Below are 13,253 nucleotides of genomic sequence, written 5' to 3' on the forward strand. Positions count from 1 at the left end.
TGATTTAGGACACAGATCATTATAGGCGGCTTCAGAAAATGTGGCCTTGACAGAAGCCTTTGCATTATACCATAGTGAAGAGCACAGGCTTTGGAGACAAGTGGGCATTAGTTTAAATCTGTGACTGAGTTGTGTGGTCTTACATCAGTCACCTAACCTCTCCAAGCACTTCCGAGCATGTAACACAGAGATCCTCACAGTGTTGTGGGAATTAAAAGCAAAAGCCAATATAAAGTAGCTCACACATGGCCAGTGTGTGATAAATACTCATTAAACAGGAATTCATTCTCATTATTATTTTTTACTGCGCATGCAAGCTAGCTGCTTCATGTGTCTGAACTGAATGATAACAGCATTTGCCATGCATATAATTTTAATGGCCTTTGAATCCCCACAGCACCTTTCATCTCAGAGGACCAAAGCCCTGGGAAATATTAACCCCTTTTCTTATTCCTACGGGTATAGGTGAGAGCTTATGTAATGCCTAGCTATTTAAACATATGATAAGAGGGCCAACTCTGCATGTATAAGCCAAACAGAATCCAGGCCTCGTTTCCTGGACTCCCAGAATTAAATGAATCATATCATTTGCTTCCAGCGGCTAAATATCGTTTATTGGTAGTGTAAATCGATGTTGCTGATACATTACTCTTTCCAGTAGTGGGGTTGGGTTGTTTTGTTTTTTTTTTTTTTCCCAAAAAAACTGCTTTCAGATTTTCTAAATGTGAATTTAAAAGTCTGTCAGTCTGTGTGCCGATAATGTAGAACAGATTGTGAATGTAACAGGATGCAATCTAGTCAAAGAAATCCAAGGAGAGCGCCAGCAGGCTTAATATTGGGACCGCTCCTGTTCGCCGGGTTTGCTAATGACGGAACAATTGTCGGTGCTGATTGTGGCTGGCATTGATATGCAGGCAGCAACACTGTCATCTGCAATCCAGTTCCAAATTGTTTAATCCTGCCAATGAATTTGCTGTGTCTGCAGAGAAGGACTCCAGAGAATCTCTCCAGATAATAAGAAATGGGGATATTGAAGCACAGCCTCCAAGCTAACTTGGAATCCTCCCTGAAACCATTGTTTGTACAAGTTCTGGGATGTCTGCATCTTAACGACTTACATGAATTAATAACTGAACACACCTTTAAAATATCAGAATCAGTCAATATAGACAGAAAGAGGGTGCTGGTGCTGAACTGTGGCAGGATATTCATTCCAAAATTCCAAAACTTATCTAATATTACCTTTGGGGGGAGGGAGGAAATAGGGGGAAAAAAAGAAAAGAAAAACACATAAATATTCTCAGACTGCCATCCACATTTGCTGTGAGGACCAGATTTTTTTTTTCCTTTTCTTTTTATCAAACAGCACCTGCCTCTCTATTCAGAGATGCCTGCGTGTGAGGATAAGTGAGAACAACAAAGGCTCCCTCTGTGGCAGCGGCTGCATCGTTTTCTTAGAACTTGCCATTATATGCTTCAGGTCAGAGAGTGAGGTCTGGTGCAGGGAACGAAGCTTTTAATATCAGGTGAATGGATTTTTATAAGAGGTTAGGAAGCCTCTGGTCTTAAAGAGAAAAATGGAGCTTTGCATACGGTCACATTTCTTTTGTGCTGTAATTATCAGTGCATGACAAATCATATTTTTTTTTTTCATTCAGTCTGTTTAGGCAAACGGAATATCTGCCCCCACCTCCACGCCCTGGCCAGCCTAAGAAGCTGGAGAGGTCCCATCTCACCAGTTGTGAGGAAATACAACTGATCTAGAAAAATGATTCTGAAACATCGCCTTGAAGGGAGGGTGGAGATAAAAGCACAAATTCATAAAAATTTAAAAGAAAAAAAAAGCAGGAAGTTGTCACATGTTCACTATTTAAAGAGGTGATTTTGATTAATTTTCATAATTCTGACTGCACAAAGTTCATACTGTATAAATGAGGAGGCATCAGACATGGGGATAGTTAGCCTTGTTTTAAAAAATATAAAGGCAAATAGTAGCTTGAATTAGTGTCAAGAGTCCAGGTAAATGATCCAATTCCTGTGTAAGAAACAGGTTTTTAAAATCCCTCCTGGAGCCATAATGTGCAAGAAATGTTAAGTATTCGTGAAGTGCTTTGAAAATGGTAAATATCATTTAAAAACCACCAGAAAGAAAGAGAGAAATCCAGGCATGGTACTTTGCTCCTTATAACCCAGTACTTGACAAGGAGAGGCCAGAGGATAATGAGTTCAAGGCTAACCTCTTCACATAGTGAGTTTTGGTCCATCCTGAAATACATGGAAAAAAAAGAAAAGATCCAAAAAAAGAAAAGAAAAGGGGAGGGGGATTGGGTGAGAGCAGGAGTGAAAAAAACTAAGCATACAAACATTATAGTATTAAGTATGTGTATTTTTAATGTTGTTGAAAATGGTGAATCAGCGGGGCATGGTGAGCCTTCATGAGTCCAGCTTAGTTGATTCTTTGAGCTTTCTTGTGTTGTCCTTGTCCTCTCTGGCTCCTAAAGATGCAGGAATAGTTCAACTTGTTAAATTTTATCAATATAATCCAACATGTAAACAAAGTAAAGAAAAGAACAGACATGATCATCTCATTGGATGCTAAAAAAGCCATTGACAAATTCTAACACCCCATCAGGCTAAAAGTCTTGGAGAGATAAGAAAGAGAAGGGGCATGCCTAAATTTAATAAAGGCAATTTATAGCAAGCCAATAGTCATCATGAAATTAAATGGAGAGAAACTCAAAGCAATTCCACTAAAATCAGGAATAAGAAAGACAAAACTTTCCACCCCCACCTATCTATTCATTATAGTATTTAAGTTCTAGCTAGGGCAGTAAGACTACTAAAAGATATAAAAGAGATACAAATCAGAAAGGAAGAGGTCAAAGTATCATTATTTGCAAAGAATACAACAGTATAAATAAGCAACCCCATAATTCCACCAAGGAACTTCTATAGCTGATAAATACCTTCAGCAAAGTGGCTGGATACAAGATTAACTCAAAAAAAAAAAAAAAATCAGTAGACCTCTTCATATAAATGGGCTGAGAAAGAAATCAGGGTAACAACACCCTTCATAATAGCCGTAAATAATAAAAAATATCTTCAGATAGCTCTAACCATGCAAATGACCTGCACGACAAAAATGTTAAGCCTTTGAAGAAAGAAATTGAAGAAGATTGAAAGATTTTTCGTACTCATGATTTAAAAAATTAAACAAACACCTTTGAATAGACTAGGAGTAGAGAGAACGTACCTCAATGTAAAAGCTTCTGTACATCAAAGGAAACTACAGAATGGGGCATAGATCTTTGCCAGCTATACATCTGAAAGAGAATTAATATCTAGAATATACAAAGATCTCAAGATAATAAACACTGGGCCAGTAGTATGACTCAGCGACTAAAGGCACTTGCTACCAAGACTGACAGCCTGAATTAAAGCCCCATGACTGACGGGAGTAGAAAAAAGGAACTGACTCCTGACCTACATATACACACTGTGGAACGTGGCTACCAAGGCACATCCACACATGTGCGTGCACACACACACACAAATGAAAAAATACAACTCAAAACAGGAGCCCCTGTGGGAGAAACTGCTATGATTTCTTGGCTAAATGGATATGTTGTTAAACTGCATAGACACGTATGTCTCTACCTAAAAGTTAGTGCCGTGTTCAGCCGTGGTCGGAGAAGCTTCTGTTTCGAGTGGGCGATGGTTAATGCAAAGATTCACAACTGATCAAAGTGCCAAGAAGAAGTGACTACTGAGCTCTCAGTCCAAAATAGGACATCTGTATAATCACATCTAACGTTTGGGGAATATCATAGAAGAAGGAATCAAAGGGGTTTAAGAACAAGGGGAGGGGAGGGAGTAGTGCAGTGGAAGTTTTGGTGTCGTTAAAAACTCAGTTATGCTATATAAACATGTTTTTGTTTTAATCCCAGGTGTAGGATACGGGGCTGCTTTAGATTGTCCACAGCAGCAGACTCTTTGCCTCGTGTTGACACTGAGAAGGGTGTGGTCTTTGCCAGCTGACAATAATTTAGCTCTGGGGACTCAGAGAGGGAATAAATAAATGCCAGAGCCCAGAGAGAAAAAGGGGGCTCCAAGAAAAAAGAAGGCTGCTGGAGCTCCTCCCTGCTGCTCCTGGTTGCTGTTGCTGCAGTTGGATGAGAAGAAGTTGGAGATATCCTGAAATGAAGACTGGATTTGTCCCAAGGAACCCAATGAACCCAATGACTCTAACCAGCAGGGAGTAGCCTAAGTGACCTATGTCCCTCTCCCCACTAACCTTCTTTCTCTCCTACCTGGTTTTGGGGTGTTGAAGGGATTGGGGTGGAGCAGAGAGGTAGAGGCATAAGAAACCCTGATAAAATAAGGTAGTATTTAAACAAAAAACAAAACAAAAACAAACAAAAAGAAAAACCATGCTTACAGGGTAACATAAAATTCTGTCTCCTGGACACGGCATGGCTGAGGCACTCATGCACTCATAACAGCTAGAGCTACCTACACAAAACCTGCTCCAGGCTGGGCCCATTAACATCCCATTATGTGTAGGGAAGAGGTGTATGAGGCCTCACACCTTCTTGAGGAGGTGTAGGCAGCTAATGGATGCGTAGGATGGAGAGTAGACAATACCCTATTCTTTCTTATGCAAGCAGTGGATCACACACACAAACACTGAAAGTAAGAAAGAAACTTTTAAAATGTTGGGAAGAAGGGGTCTAGTAAGAGCAGGAAATGGTAAGAGACAGTAATAGTGGAGAGACTAGGGTGGAGTGTGTGTGTGTTTGTGTGTGTGTGTGAGAAATTGTGAAAGATTAAATAAATTTCATTTTTTTAAAATAAATTTACATTTTTTAAAATAAAATAGTTTATCTTACCCCCAAAGCACTGAAAAGTAGCAGGTGATCTAATGCCAACTCTAGGGGAGGAGGAGACAAGACATACAGCCCTAGCAAAGAGTAAGCTGATAGAGGATCAGCTTTAGAGGGCTTTTGGGGTTTCAGATGGCAAAGGACTTGTTTCTGTCCCAACAACTTACGTGTTGCCATTCTGTCTCTAACTCCATGGTACCTGCTTGACAAGACAGGCATCCTGCAAGCTCCAACTTGCTTACCTGCTCTAGAACCGGTTTAGTCAAGTTCATTCCAAAGTGCAAGTCATGGAAAAGTATTTAGAGTAAAAGAAGAGCACCCACTTCCTTAAATCTAGTACTCAGTCTGTCTCTTCCTTTTTCATGAACATGCCTTCTGTTTGTACCATTTGTAGCATCTTTTTTATATATCACAGATATCCTCAGTGGTATATATTATCCTTGATCTGGAGTTTGTCCATAGTTACTACGTAGAGAAACAATTAAGAACCAAAATAATAGGCCTAGACATATTGCTCATGATACATTACATGTTTAGTATGCACAAAGCCCTAGGTTCAATTCTGAACAGCCCCCCGAAATGGCCAGAATAACAACCAAATTGTAAATTTCTAAATTCTAAGGATAAGACATTATGTCCAAGGCCTTCTAAAGAATTTTGAGTGAGTTGTATAGTAAGATTGCTATTGTAAAATACTATTATAAATTGAGAGATTAAGTCACTCAAGAAGGGGAAGAAGAAAAAGTTCGGGAAAAAGTACAGAAGAACATAAGTAATTGCTCAGAAAAGGGAAAAGGTCCACCTGCAGACTCTAAAGTGCCACTCTGCCTTTTCAATGTTAGTATATAAAATGCTGTAGGAAATGCAGATGCCCTTGAAACCAACTCTTAGAACTTGTGTGAGCTAGAGAAGCTTCTGGCAGCAGAAGGAAGCATGTTGCTTCTGATTCAGGAATCCGGAGAAGCAAATGTTAAGCCATTAGTAGTTTGAAATCACCCAGCATCCCATATTTTCATGGACTTGTCAAATGCTGAGCCCTTTAGGGTTTTTGATGCATGACTGGATGCACCTATTCATACAAACATACAGAAGATGAAGAGACCAGAAGACATAGCGATGATCACAGCAGTAGGGATAAGAGACGAAAGTCCTTTGATATACGTGGCCCGGGCCACATCTGTTCTAATTATCTAACCAATATTAAGTGGTGTGCTAAGACAGGCTCATACCTGTGTGTATCTCCTCCTAACACCACACTCAGCAAGCCCCACTTCAATCAGCCACCATGGGGGCATTTGCACCATGGAAATCAAATCCCCCGAGTCAGGACCATTTGTGCAGGTAGTCCTTTAGCCCTGGAACATTACTAGTGTTCAGTCAGACATTGTTGGTCCCCTAGTACATTATCCTGTGTGGCTTGATCAACAAGAAAGCTGTGCTTAAGCAAGGAGAGAGAAAAAAATGTATAAAGCATACTATTACAAAAAGGGACCAAAATGTTTTTCTTGAGGGGGGTAGGGCAAGATAGCTCAGGAGTTATAGGCACTTGCCACCGAACCCTATAAGCTGAGTTCATCCCCAGAACCTATAGGATAAAGGGAGAGAACCAAGTTCTTCAAGCTGTCCTCTGAACTCCACTCACGTGCTGTGGTATGTGAAACACACACACACACACATACACTGTAATAAAGAAAATGTAATAAAAAATGTTTAAAATATAATACGAATTTTAAAGTAAAGGGCTATCTGGCTGGGTGAATTTAGACAATGATAATAGCAGATCTTAGAATAACCTTGTGTACCCCCTTTTTCCTGGAGCTTCTGAGAAAGCTGGCAAGCATTTCCCTCTTCTTGAGATGCTATCTCTATGACATTGACTGCTGTGTTTCATCTTGACCACTCTAAAAGAAAACCTAAGACTAGGTGACTTACAATAAGCAGAACTCATTGGCTCACAGTGCTATACTGGGAGGCTTAAGATTGAGGAAGCTTCATCTGACCATTGTAGAGGGTAGCCTGGGCCAGAGCACGCAAGGAAAACTACAAGCTGCTTCTGACATATTTCTAGAAGAGAAGAAACCTTATCAACATCTAGGCTCCAAAGCAGAAAGTGAATTTTTTAACTCAAAGGTTTGCTCCTATTGGAGAAAGAACTCCCATTGATTTAAATAACTCTCAGGTTTTGCTGGCAGAAATAAACATTAAAAAAAAATGTGAAGGAGTAAAAGGGAAAGCGTAATGAGTGATGAGTTCTCTGTTATCAGCAACAATTGCCAAGTCCTGAGCAGAGGAGCAGGAGGTGTGCAGAGTCCTTAGCCAGTGTCCTCATGGGGGGCTCAGGGACCTCCCAGCTCCTCTACTGCACTTCCACGGGTGCCACGGCCCATTGTATCTCTCCAGGAATCTACATTCGCATCTGCAGCTACGGTCCCAGAAACAGACTTGCACTGCAGGCTTCACTGTGAACGTCCGCTGGTCCTGAACTAGGTTTAAGTGGGGGTGTTATTTAAAGGTTGATGGTCTTCTTGCAACATCACTGCAGCACTGAAACTGAAACCCCTTGCACAAAATCTCACTTCACAGTCAAGGGGAACATGCTTAGGTTCCGGTTTAGAGAAACTGTCTGGCGTTAGTGGTGTTCAATGCCTGTGGATGCTTTTCTTCACTGTGCTATTGTATGTAAAATCGAGCATGAAATGATCAAACAGTAAAATGCTGTGCTAATTTGTAGTCGGGGCTGGATAAGAGTGTCCCATGGGAAGTATGGTCCTGTCCTATTGGAGAAGGGGGATAGAAGCTTCTCTTTTCACCTTTGGCTTCATGCCAAAAGTAGCTCTTTTAAAGGACAATCAGACCCCCACTGGGAAAACACAGTAGAGAGTGTGACCCTGGAACCAGAAGCATACACTCAGGGGTAACTCAACGTGACCACAGCAGAGACAGTTGGCTTTTGTCTTATGTTCTTTTTGTGGTATCGGGGATTGAACTCAGGGCCTCAAGCAAATGCTTCTTGTGTGAGAATCTTCCTCAGGAGACTGGAACAAACAACTATTTTGCCCCAGATAGGACACTAATAATGAGCCAAAGAAACTATCCCATCATGGTCCAGCTTGGCAAAACAGTGATTTTTCTTAGGGTTATTTACAGGAGTAGGGATGTCTCAAATGCAAAACTAGTAGAAAGCTCACCCCAGTGCTACTGATAACTCAGAAAAGCCATATCCCTGGAGCTCTCTGCAGGATGCCCAGGCAGCTCTACAACTTCAGCATCTTTTTCCTGTAAGCTCAGCTAGCTAGAGTCCACACTGCCACTCCCAGCATTTGTTCCCTGATTTTATAACTTTGGGTAGGTGGGGTTTGTGCACCTTGTAAGCTTTCGCTTTCCCAAACTAGTGGAGTCTGTTTCCCTGAGTCTCATGAGTGTACCTCCTCCCTGCAAGAGGAGATGGTTCAATTCTGTGGCTATTGCTACTCAGCAGTGCTCTGCCATGAAGCCATAGACTAGCCCCTGCAGGGACAGCAGACTACCAGGAAGAAAGGATGATATTGGATGGAGGCTGGCAATCTCGTCGCTAGTTACAAATCTGCAGCGTCTCCTGAGCATGGCATAGACCATGCCCCAATGGTCCTGGGGTATGTAGTCCCATGAAGTGGTGCATTCTATTGGTTCTAGTGAAGGGAGGAGAATTCACGAGGTGATACTTATAGCATGCTATGCAACATGGGATAGTAAAGACAGAGGGAAATATGAGAGGGAAAAAAAAGTCCTACTCTGTCAACCTACTCTGTCAACCTGAATGCAGAAGAGAAAATCCTACTCCGCTATCTTATTTATTTACTTACTTATATTTTTACTGAAAGTGGCTCAAATCTTATTAGTACCCAAGTAATGGTAATGGCCAGGCAAGAAGCCGGAATCTCAGTTCTGAATAGATTTTGTGTTAAGAGCAGTAGAGCAGTGTTCATCTGGTGTACTGGCTCATTTTATGTCAACTTGATACAGGCTAGGGTCATCTGAGAGGAGGGAACCCCAATTGGGAAAATGCCTCCACAAAACTGGGTTGTTGGTAAGTATTTTTTAAATTAGTTGTTGATGGGGAGGGCCCAGACCATCGAGGATAGGGCCATCCCTGGGCTGGTGGTCCTCGGTTCTGTAAGAAAGCAGAATAAACAAGCCAGCAGTAGCAAGCCAGTAAGTAAGGAGCACCCCTTCGTGGCCTCTGCATCAGCTCCTGCAGCACGTTCCTGCTCTGTTTGAGTTCCTGTATTGACTTTCTTTGGTGATGGACTATGAATACGAAAGTGTAAGCCAAATAAATCCTTTCTTCTCCAACTTGCTTTTGATAATGGCATTTTATCATAGCAATAGTAACCCAAATTAAGAGACCTGGAGAGTGCTAGAGAGATGGCTCAGAGGTTAGGAGCACTGACTGCTCTTCCGAGATCCGGAGATCAACTCCCAGCAACCACCTGGTGCCTCACAACCATCTGTAATGAGATCTGGTGCCCTCTTCCAGCATTTAGGCACACATGCAGGCAGAATACTGTATAAATAATAAAATAAATAAATCTGAGACAGACAGACAGAAAGACAATGAGAGAGAGACCTGGAATGATGACTCAGCAATTAAGAGCATTGACTGCTCTTCCAGAGGACACAGGTTCAATTCTCTTCATCCAAATAGCAGCTCAGTCTATAACTCCAGGATCCAAAACACACATAAATATTCATACAAAACACCAATAGAAATAAATTATAAAAAGAAGAAGAAAAGAGAGACAGAGAGAGAGAGGCCTGGAAAGCATGTGTCAACCTTTCTTGTCATCCTGAGGTTCAAACCTAACACAGATGACTCAAATGGCCACTCCAGGGATCTCAATATATATCCAATTGGTGGGTATGAGCTAGATTGGCTTTGTGCCATTCTTGGCCCCACTTCCCCACCTATAACCACCTGCAATCACAACCAGTGAATCCTGTGAGGGGGAGCAAGGCAGGAACAACTGAGGGATGGAGACCACAGGTGGAGGTGAGCACACCAAAAACAGACTTCCCAGGAAGCAGCCTTTGGTAAGGCAGCTCATTTAATTGAGGGGAACAAAGGCTATTTAAACCTTTGGGGAATGGGTGGGCTTTCAGGGTGAGTGTCTATCATTGGCTGGGGCCAAGATGGAAAGGCAGTACTTGCATGAAGAGGAATTCCAGGTGCTTGCTGGAAATGAATCTATAAGGAGAGAGGAACTTTAATCTGGCCACCAGGCTAAGCAAACACCTCAAGGGTAGCAGAGGTCAGGGCGGGGCATAAGGCTACCTGCCCAGAACAGGGAGGGAATGATCGGACTCCTACAGGTCTCAAGACAAGATGTTCTGGGTTTAGGCACACCTTGACCTCACTCTTGCTCCAGGCTATCTTCCCTGGTCACATGGCTCCGCAGCCCCAAGGCTTTCTATCTGTATTACATCAAACATTGTTGAACTAATATAAAAGGTTAAAGGACATGTAAGAGGTGGGGGAGATGACCACATCAGTAAAATGGTTAATGTGCACACGTGAAGACTTGAGTCTGAATTTGCCTCTCAGGATCTATGTTTTAAAAAAAAAAAAAAAAAAAGTGAAGCATGGTGCTGTGTACCTGTAATTCAGTGTTGTGGAGACCAAGGCATACAGATCTCTGGGCTCACTGCACTCACAGCCACCCAAGCCTACTTGTTAAACTCCAAGGTAGTGAGAGACTTCATCTCAAAAAGCAAAAAGGAGGATGAGGCCTAAGCAATGACAGCTGAGGTTGGTCTCTGTTCTGGACTGACACGCACATACACAAACGAAGGACATACATACCTGAAAACAGGCAGACACACTAACATGCACAGACATATAAACAGCACAGGAAAAGTCACTGATAGAATGTTAAGTAGCATGGAAAGTTATACATCAGTTTCTGTAGTGTTTAGCTCTACAGTTTCTGTAGTTAGTTTTCAGGAGCTCTGGATGGCTCTTGACTTCAGGAAAGAGACCCAACTCCTCTGTGAGAAAAAAAAAAAAGGATATGTTAGGGAAACTAAAGACACCTCCGTTCCAAAAATGGTTGTAAGAAAAAACATCCTGCAGCTTGAAGGACCCAATAGAATTCGTGAGTATTTCCACATAGCTGTGTGTACACATAGAGAACCCTTGACACTTGTGAAAACGACATAAAAATATAGTTTCTGCTGACAACTAAGCCACACAGTACAGATTCACAGTTTCTACTCCAGTTTCCTGTACAGGGAAGGCACAAAGAAACATGTGAGTCATTGCTGTGTTTCGCTCAGTGATAGCATTCTTGATTAATTCATTCCAAATTAGCACAGGGGTGACTGTTTTATAATCACAAAACAATACCACAGGACTTTACGAAAGGTAAAATACTTCCTTGTGTGTTATTAAATCTCTCAATAGTTCCGTGAGAAAGCAAGTTAGCGGAGCAGAAATCATAACATTAAGAAGGAAGAAAGCCAGGGGGTGATGGTGCACACCTTTAATCCCAGCACTCAGGAGGCAGAGACAGGTGGATCCCTGAGCTCAAAGCCAGCAGGACCTACAGAGTGAGTCCTAGGACAGCCAGGGCTACACAGAGAAACCCTGTCTAGAGCCCCTTCCCTCACCAAAAATAAAATATAAAGAAAGAGAAAGGATGCAAAGAGAGAGAACAGGGGAGGAAGGAAAGAGCGTGAATGCTGCCTTAAGCTACCGGCAATGCGGTGCCAGGTCTATGGCCATACCATCCTGAACATGCCCAATCTAGCCTGTAATGGGGTACCAGCAGAAATCCTAATACCTCCCAGTGTCTCGTAACCAGCATTTTAAGGGTTAAATCCACATTGTGGTTGAGACACTCCGATAGGAACAGCTTTGTGAGTGAGGAGACTAGCTCTAAGTCTTCTCATAAGCTAGACTATGAAGCTGGGGCAGCTTCAGAAAAGTTAAAACGGCCCAGGAAAACACAGAGGCAACAAGGAAGGCAGGGAGCTACAAGCACAGACTTCTCCAGAAAGCAAGAGTAGCTAAGTACTAAACTTTCATTAAAAGCAGGGTGTGTGAAGGAGTTCATTTTAGAACACCTCCCAACACCAGCCTTAAGAAGGGAAACCCCTCCCACCTCGTCCTCACTTCAACTCCCAAGATTCCCAGCATCAGCCATGAGTCACACAGCAATTGCCTATGATATGCATCTGCCCAGATTCCTTCTGCTTTCAGCAGGGAACTGCAGGCTCCTGCCTGCCTATAATGAAGGAGAAAATCCATGCAACAATGTGTCCGGATGCCGGGAAGCTGGCAGCCAGCAAAAACACTGGTGCATTTGGCTAATTTTCTTTTCTAGGGCTATTTACTGTAAAGAAAATTGGTCTTTGCAGATTAAGAGAGGTTCAAGGCTGGCATCCCTTTCTTAAACTTGATCTCTTTGTTTCCATTTTAATGTGTCCCTAGAAGTTTCCTGTGTGTGCGTAAGCAAGCTTTGTGTTGATTTTAATCACGTTTTCCTTCTGTTTCCAGGCTTTAGACATCCCCAGCCCTCACGCACAGCCAGACCTTTAAAGTAATACCCCGCGTTCAACCTAGTCTTGTTTTACAAAAAGGAGCAGTGAGATAAAGAAGACTACATCCTGAAAGCAGCCGAGACTCCTGTGAAAGGGCTAAAGAGCTAATTCCCAGAAAGAATTAGTCAACTGAACTAGCTGGTGCTGGAGAAGAAAGCCCTTGAGGTGACTAATTTGAAGACTTAGCACTTGAATCTCCACCCAGAAAAAAAATCAATTCTATTAATCCTCAATAACATACCTACTTTACCTCTGGGTGAATCACCCTGTTTCTGCATCTTCCTGTTTAATTCATTAACTCACTGTGGCGTCTGGTGTATGAATACACACTGTCCACCCCTGTAACCTAGTACTTAGGCCAAAGCAAGAGGGTCACTGGTTCCAAGCCAACCTGGGATTCATTGAAGGGGCTTGCCATATACATACTCACACACATTCACTCACTCCGGGGGAGGGGAGGGACAGAGACAGACAGACAGAGAGACCCTGAAATACATACACATGAAAGAGATACTCAAAGACACACACACACAGAGGAGGGGAAGAAAGAGAGAGAGAAAAATACACTATGTCTGGCTTCTGTCCTTACCACCCTACTAAAACTTACAAAGATGTCAGCAACAGACCTGAAGTGCATGCTGCTTGCTATTTTTTTTCTGAATTTCTAACTTAAAGATAGAGGTGACACTCGCTTGAGTATTTTCTCTTCCAGTCCATGCCGTCATGCTCTCTGCATTTTATTTCTATGTCTCAGACCTTCAGTCTTTAGTCTTCCCTAATTCCCTTCTTGAA

At 42.3% G+C, this 13,253-nt stretch overlaps 1 long non-coding RNA gene across 3 annotated transcripts in view; it reads right to left on the minus strand.

Moving 5' to 3' along the window:
- Positions 1 to 2,381: 2,381 nt before the first annotated feature.
- Positions 2,382 to 13,253, minus strand: part of LOC132656892 (uncharacterized) — a 64,900-nt gene continuing 54,028 nt past the window's right edge. For all 3 annotated transcript variants that reach the window (XR_009594679.1, XR_009594680.1, XR_009594678.1), the window contains 2 exons: positions 3,254 to 3,323; positions 2,382 to 2,495 (listed from right to left, as the gene is read on the minus strand). This is a non-coding gene — a long non-coding RNA (uncharacterized LOC132656892). The remainder of the gene's footprint in view (positions 2,496 to 3,253; positions 3,324 to 13,253) is intronic.

Source organism: Meriones unguiculatus, chromosome 10 (assembly GCF_030254825.1).
Source record: "Meriones unguiculatus strain TT.TT164.6M chromosome 10, Bangor_MerUng_6.1, whole genome shotgun sequence".
In the NCBI taxonomy this organism is placed as follows: domain Eukaryota; kingdom Metazoa; phylum Chordata; class Mammalia; order Rodentia; family Muridae; genus Meriones; species Meriones unguiculatus.